This window comes from Musa acuminata, chromosome BXJ1-4 (genome assembly GCF_036884655.1).
Source record: "Musa acuminata AAA Group cultivar baxijiao chromosome BXJ1-4, Cavendish_Baxijiao_AAA, whole genome shotgun sequence".
In the NCBI taxonomy this organism is placed as follows: Eukaryota; Viridiplantae; Streptophyta; class Magnoliopsida; order Zingiberales; family Musaceae; genus Musa; species Musa acuminata.
Window position 1 is genome coordinate 15,276,757 of NC_088330.1, and position 8,061 is coordinate 15,284,817.

General features: G+C 39.3%; 1 long non-coding RNA gene across 2 annotated transcripts; it reads right to left on the bottom strand.

Moving 5' to 3' along the window:
- Window positions 1–241: 241 nt before the first annotated feature.
- Window positions 242–7,840, bottom strand: LOC135672454 (uncharacterized). 2 transcript variants are annotated; one of them, XR_010512992.1, is made up of 2 exons: window positions 7,612–7,840; window positions 242–619 (listed from the first exon to the last, which is right to left on the bottom strand). It is a non-coding gene; the product is annotated as an uncharacterized LOC135672454 (long non-coding RNA). The 2 variants fall into 2 exon arrangements; XR_010512991.1 differs by lacking the exon at window positions 7,612–7,840 and adding an exon at window positions 2,306–2,479.
- Between the last annotated feature and the right edge of the window lie 221 nt (window positions 7,841–8,061).

Sequence of the window (8,061 nt, forward strand, 5' to 3'; positions counted from 1 at the left end):
TACCTTGGTCGAGCCAATTGCATACTTTGGAATCACAAGTGCTGGTCGACCAATAATGCTTGATAATGGGCACATTTTGTAGAAGAATGATATGTAGTGTTATACCACCATTCGGCCCAGGGAAGCCATTTCGTGTCACGCCCCTCAAAATATCCATGATTTTTAAAATTTTCATCACAGACCAATCCAGGATCCAAACTAACGTTTGAGGACACTGAAAAACATTCTATTCAAATTCACATCTATAAAACCTGTGCAGTTTATAATCATATATCACATCACTCGATAATTCACATTTATGGCAACCCAAGCCAAATTGATAAACATGAACAACATTTATAAATCCACAAGCTAAATAAATTATACAATCAGAACTCCAACTATTCACCACAAGTTCATATCATCATAAATTAGATTTAACATTCTGAAATTCCAAATAAGAGAGATCTCCTAACACTTTGACACAGTATATCCATTTCGGTTCATCGACAACATTTCATTACATACAAAACATACTTATACAACAATATCATAATAACCAACTAGACTTGCCCATCATTCTGAATAGCTATCCACTGCCTCAGCCCAAATCAAACATCTCGAAGAGTGACAAGCTGACCTTAAAGATTTATATAACAACGGAGTGAGCCAAAAATGGCTCAGCAATTGACAAAGCATATTCAGAACAAAAGGAACGGTTTGAAACGAGTAAGGTATCATAATGCATGGCAGAATACAAGAATTCTCAAGGATACCATCTCATTAGATACAAAATCATATGTATCATGTCATTCAAAACATATTTGATCCATAACGAATGGAGCACAGAGTAATTGGAGCATATCAATGGCAGATAGGACATTTTAGAACATATCAGTTCATAGCAAATGGAGCACAGAGTAATTGGAGCATATCAGTAACGAATGAAACATTTCGGAGTTTATCAATGGCGTATGAAATGTTCCGGAGCATATCAACGGCATATGAAACATTTCGAAGCATATCAATAGTGAATGAAACATTTCAGAGCATATCAATAACAAATACTGTACAGAAGCTCAAATGTCGTCTTTGACGTTGCATTCATATCATTCTTATCCAAAGCATGTACAAAAACACATAACCAAAGCTCTAGATATCATATCAAACATACAGAAGGTGTAGTGGGATCTCAGTCAGAATGTGATTCATCCATTTCTGAATGACCACCTGACAAAAGTCTCCCACGTCTGGGAGCTCCATCCACCCACGTCTAGGTGAAGTCAAAGGGGGTCGGCAGAGCATCGCAGGCTCTAAGCACATACCCTTTACCATTTCTGGCAAAGGTCCAGAATAACACCCTTTACCATTTCTGGCAAAGGTCCAGACAATCCCACAACACCAGAGTACAAGAGGGCAGTTTAAACTATAAGTAGCACATATCGAAAGCACACGCGGAACAATAAAACGTACATGTGCCTTTACGAGTCAATACGAAGTAAGCATTAATCTTTCACAATGATATTCGGATTTTGAAAGGAAATGGAATAGGCACATATCGAAAGCAAATGCGGAACAATGGGATACACATGTGCCTAAATGAGTCAATACGATATAGCATAAACGTTACACAATAGTTTTCAAGAATGCAAATAATTTTAAGGACAAGAGCATACAAGACTTCAAAGCAGTAATATAAAGCTCAATTGAATAAGAAGGCTAAAGGATATCAATTTCCAAAGGAATGAAACCAGAATATGAGAAATCGACCAAAGCTCGATTTCTGGCAGAATACAAGAGGCACATTGAACAAATGATTCAAACTATCAATCGTGCTCCAATTTACTCAGAAATAATCATTGGATAATACTTTCAGATAAGACAGGCTTCATATGAATTGAACTGTCTAACAGAGAGAGTTACAAATAATTTGGTAAGCAAGAGTCGTAGAACAAAATCTCTATTGGCAGAATTCATAATGTCAAATTCAACAGATAACTGGGCAGGTGTTTGGATTCCAAATCTTTCAATCTATATATCAAAGAAAGATCTACGAGTCTAGTTTCCAATGAAATCAGTTTTGAACAAATCAGAGTTTCCAACAAAGACTTATAGGCAGCTCGGTATCGAAAGGTCAGAATCTCAGAAGTTACACAGATTCGGATCGATATGTCTAAACAAGAGATATATCAAATGCAAGGCTAGAACAATTCAAGTTCCTCATATTCAAATCAAATGTAGAGATCAAATTACAGTAAGGAAAGATCAGGATACTTGCAATAGGAAAGATTAGAACAATTACAGGAGGAACGGTCAGGGAACTTGCCTTTCAAAGATTTCGATCCGAAGATCCAAAGAAGGTGCCAGCCCAAATCCTTCTACTTTTCCTCCATGTCCTCTCTCTGTTTCGTTTTGTGCTCTCGTTTTCTTCCTTTCTTCGCAACTACACCACGTGTCGAACATCGAGGCACAGTCACCTGCTCTCTCTTACTCTCATTCCTTCTTTTTTTTCCCAAACGCAACTGCCATAGCCGCCGCCGCTGCCGCTGCTACAATCGCAGCCCCTTCCACCGCACTACCTTCCTTCCTCCCTTCTCTCGCAGACATAACTGCTACAATGCAGTCACTGCCGTTGCGGCCGCAATCCCGTCCGCAGCCCCTTTTTCCGCCTTTCCTTTCTTTTCTTTCCCAGCTGCAATTGCCGCAGTCGCAGTCGCAACCATGGCCGCAGCCACAACTGCCGCAGCCTTTTCTTTCTCCCCTGCTCTATTTCTTCTCCTTCTCTTACAGCTGTAGCTGCCACTGCCACAGCTGCCTCTCCTTCTCCTCTTCCTCTCTTCTTCCCTTTTACTTTCTCTTCTTCTTCCTTTCCTTCTCTTCTTTCCCAACTGCAGTCGCAGCCTTAGCCACGGCCACAGCCTCTTCTTCCTCCCCTGCTCATCTTCCTCTCCTTCTTCTCTTCCGACTGCACTGCCATCGTCGCAGCCGCAGCCGCCTCTTTCCCTTCTCTTCTTCTCCTCTTCTCCTCCCCGGCGTCACACACACCCTCTCCTCTGTTCCCTCTGCAGGAAACAGAGGTATCACAAACTCTTCTCCTGCTTCCTCTTCTTCTTCTCTTCCTCTTCTTCTTCTTCTCCTCTTCGAACGCCCCACACCTCTCCTCTGTTTCCACCTGCAGGAAACAGAGGTGCTGCTGCCACCTCTCGCTCGTCTCCCTCTTCCCTCTCTTTTCCCTCTTCTTCTCCTCTTTCCCTTTTTCCTCCCCAACGCCACACACCTCCTCGCTGCAGCCTTGTCGCAGCTATCCTCCTCTCTTCTTCTTCTTCTTCTTCTTCTTCTTCTTCTTCCCTTTTCATCCTCAATGCCCCCACACATCCTCTCCTCTGTTTCCACTTGCGGGAAACAGAGGTGCTGCAGCCCTAGCTGCTGCAACTGCCTCTCTTTCTCCTCTCCATCTTCCCTCTCTTCTACTTCTTCTTTTCTTCTCTTCTCCCTCTTCTTCCTCTCTTCTTTTCCCTCTTCTTCTCTTCTCCCTCTACTTCTCTTCTTCTTCTCCCCTCGCCCCACCGCTTCTCTCTGTTCAGAGAGAGCATGGGAGGCGATGGGACAAAACCGAAGTTTTCGGTTTTCTTTATTTTCTTCTTTTTACAACTTAACAGTTTAGTCCTTGAAATTTCCATATTTACATATAGGTCCTCTGATTTATAAATAAATCTTTATTAATAATTTTTAAAAGTGAGGGATATTACACTCTCCCCTCCTTAAAAGAAAATTTCGTCTTCTAAATTGATCATAGCTCAATTGATGAAAAGATGAGGATTATGATATCTTTATTTCCTCCTCCTGCTCTTAAATAGTTTCATCAATACAATACAATTACATAATTATCCACGAATGACCGAAATATTCTCCTCCTTGATCCTCAATAGACGGTAACCCGACCTTCAATCAATTTCTAAAAATACTTGTGCACCCTGCAGTTAATCAAGCAAGTCGTTACTTCAGAAAATACTCATTTTTGATGGTCACCTGATTCAATTGTCTATAATCATTACAAAGCCTCAATGTTCCATACATCTTTTTAACTAACACTGGAGCACCCCATGATGAAATATTAAGCCAAATAAAATCCTCATTTAATAGTTCTTGTAGTTGCTTTTCTAATTCCACTTACTCAAATGATATCCTTGTGTAGAGAGGCTTAGATATTGGGATTATCCCAAGGACCAAATCAAAAGCAAAGTCACATTTGGAGGTAATCCAAGCAAGTCATCCTGGGACACATTAGGCAAAGAGATAAATCATGTCCAATACTTTCAAAATAAAGATTGGTTGATCTAATATGCAAAAAGTGATCATTAGTTATATACCAATTCATACTGGTATGATAGGAAGATAGCCAATCCATACCAAGTATAATATCAAAACTCCAAATCTCTAGAAGAACTAAATCAGCAAAAGTTCAAGTTCTCCAATAAAAATCAGACAAGAGGACCAGATTCAAGTTCGTTATCAAAGAATCTCCAATGATCGTATTTACATATAGCACATAATGTAGTCGTCTAGGTTGAATACCCAAGTGATAGGCAAAATATTCCAAATCAAATCATAGATGGGACCCATGGTCAAACAAATATTTGCATTCTTTCATAAACATGCATAATACATGTGACCACTAATTCATATGTTTCAAAATCATATTCAGTGATAGCATACACTCTGACATGGGCTGATGATTTAGGAGGCAGTGACTCTTTCTTCTTGTTCAAGGGGCAGTCTTTTATTTTATGATTCAACTTTCCACAAGCAAAATAGACTCCAGTCATTTGAAAACACAAACTTGTTTCATAATTTAACTTACAATTCACACGTGATTGAGTCTTTTGTGGTGACTTCCTTTTTCAAATCCAAATGTCTTGACCCTCCAGTTATTACTTACTGATTCATTTCCAATCATATTTTTATTGGTAAACTTGTTCTTGTCATTCTTGCCATTAATCTTCAAAAATTCTTTTCATTGTTGCCATCAATAATAAGTCTTTACTTCCAATATAACATGGCAAAAGAAATCTTCCGAGTATCAAAACAATTTTGTACATCATATATCTTCTCCGTTTGCATCATTCATTTTTCTACCACCAATGAAATTAGGTCCACCATGCTTCCGCTGCGCCACTCTGATTCAATATCCCCGATTACCTCTTTCATCCCACTTAATTAATCAAAATCAGATGAAGTAGGAGGACTAAATGTCATCGTCATCCTAGATTCCTAAAATACATCAAAGAAAATTTTCACTAATCATTATAATTCTCTAGACCTCAATATATTTTGCACATTAACATATCAAATATTTCAGTGATCCTCAAACCATGCTCTGATACCACCTCTGACACGCCCCTTAAAATATCCATGATTTTTAAAATTTTCATCACAGACCAATCCAGGATCCAAACTAATGTTTGAGGACACTGAAAAATATTCTATTCAAATTCACATCTATAAAACCTGTGCAGTTTATAATCATATATCACATCACTCGATAATTCACATTTATGGCAACCCAAGCCAACTTGAAAAACATGAACAACATTTATAAATCTACAAGCTAAATAAATTATACAATCAGAACTCCAACTATTCACCACAAGTTCATATCATCATAAATTAGACTTAACATTCTGAAATTCCAAATAAGAGAGATCTCCTAACACTTTGACACAGTATATCCATTTCGGTTCATCGACAACATTTCATTACATACAAAACATACTTATACAACAATATCATAATAACTAACTAGACTTGCCCATCATTCTGAATAGCTATCCACTGCCTCAGCCCAAATCAAACATCTCGAAGAGTGACAAGCTGACCTGAAAGATTTATATAAACACGGAGTGATCCAAAAACGACTCAGCAAGTGACAAAGCATATTCAGAACAAAAGGAACGGTTTGAAACGAGTAAGGTATCATAATGCAAGGCAGAATACAAGAATTCTCCAGGATACCATCTCATTAGATACAAAATCATATGTATCATGTCATTCAAAACATATTTGATCCATAACGAATGGAGCACAGAGTAATTGGAGCATATCAATGGCAGATAGGACATTTCAGAACATATCAGTTCATAGCAAATGGAGCACAGAGTAATTGGAGCATATCAGTAACGAATGAAATATCTCGGAGTTTATCAATGGCATATGAAAGGTTCCGGAGCATATCAACGGCATATGGAACATTTCGAAGCATATCAACAGTGAATGAAACATTTCAGAGCATATCAATAACAAATACTGTACAGAAGCTCAAACGTCGTTTTTGACGTTGCATTCATATCATTCTTATCCAAAGCATGTACAAAAACACATAACCAAAGCTCTGGATATCACATCAAACATACAGAAGGTGTAGTGGGATCTCGGTCAGAATGTGATTCATCCATTTCTGAATGACTACCTGACAAAAGCCTCCCACGTCTGGGAGCTCCATCCACCCACGTCTAGGTGAAGTCAGAGGGGGCCGGTAGAGCATCGCAGGCTCTAAGCACATACCCTTTACCATTTCTAGCAAAGGTCCAGAATAACACCCTTTACCATTTCTGGCAAAGGTCCAGAATAACACCCTTTACCATTTCTGGCAAAGGTCCAGAATAACACCCTTTACCATTTCTGGCAAAGGTCTAGACAATCCCACAACACCAGAGTATAAGAGGGCAATTTTAACAATAAGTAGCACATATCAGAAGCACACGCGGAACAACAAAACGTACATGTGCCTTTACGAGTCAATACGAAATAAGCAATAATCTTTCACAATGATATTCGGATTTTGAAAGGAAATGGAATAGGCACATATCGAAAGCAAATGCGAAACAATGGGATACACATGTGACTAAATGAGTCAATACGATATAGCATATATGTTACACAATAGTTTTCAATAATGTAAATAATTTTAAGGACAAGAGCATACAAGACTTCAAAGCAGTAATATAAAGCTCAATTGAATAAGAAGGCTAAAGGATATCAATTTCCAAAGGAATGAAACCAGAATATGAGAAATCGACCAAAGCTCGATTTCTGGCAAAATACAAGAGGCACATTGAACAAATGATTCAAACTATCAACCGTGCTCCAATTTACTCAGAAATAATCATTGGATAATACTTTCAGATAAGACAGGCTTCATATGAATTGAGCTCTCCAACAGAGAGAGTTACAAATAATTTGGTAAGCAAGAGTCGTAGAACAAAATCGCTGTTGGCAGAATTCATAATGTCAGATTCAACGAATAACTGGGCAGGTGTTTGGATTCCAAATCTTTCAATCCATATATCAAAGAAAGATCTACGAGTCTAGTTTCCAATGAAATCAGTTTTGAACAAATCAGAGTTTCCAACAAAGACTTATAGGCAGCTCGGTTTCAAAAGGTCAGAATCTCAGAAGTTGCACAGATTCGGATCGATATGTCTAAACAAGAGATATATCAAATGCAAGGCTAGAACAATTCAAGTTCCTCATATTCAAATCAAATGTAGAGATCAAATTACAGTAAGGAAAGATCAGGATACTTGCAATAGGAAAGATTAGAACAATTACAGGAGGAACGATCAGGGAACTTGCCTTTCAAAGATTTCGATCCGAAGATCCAAAGAAGGTGCCAGCCCAAATCCTTCTACTTTTCCTCCGTGTCCTCTCTCTGTTTCGTTTTGTGCTCTCGTTTTCTTCCTTTCTTCGCAACTACACCACGTGTCGAACATCGAGGCACAGTCACCTGCTCTCTCTTACTCTCATTCCTTCTTTTTTTTTCCCAAACGCAGCTGCCACAGCCGTCGCCGCTGCCGCTACTACAATCGCAGCCCCTTCCAGTGCACTACCTTCCTTCCTCCCTTCTCTAGCAGACATAACTGCTGCAACGCAGTCACTGCCGCTGCGGCCGCAATCCCGTCTGCAGCCCCTTTTTCCCCCTTTCCTTTCTTTTCTTTCCCAGCTGCAACTGCCGCAGTCGCAACCATGGCCGCAGCCACCACAGCCGCAGCCTTTTCTTTCTCCCCTGCCCTATTTCTTCTCCTT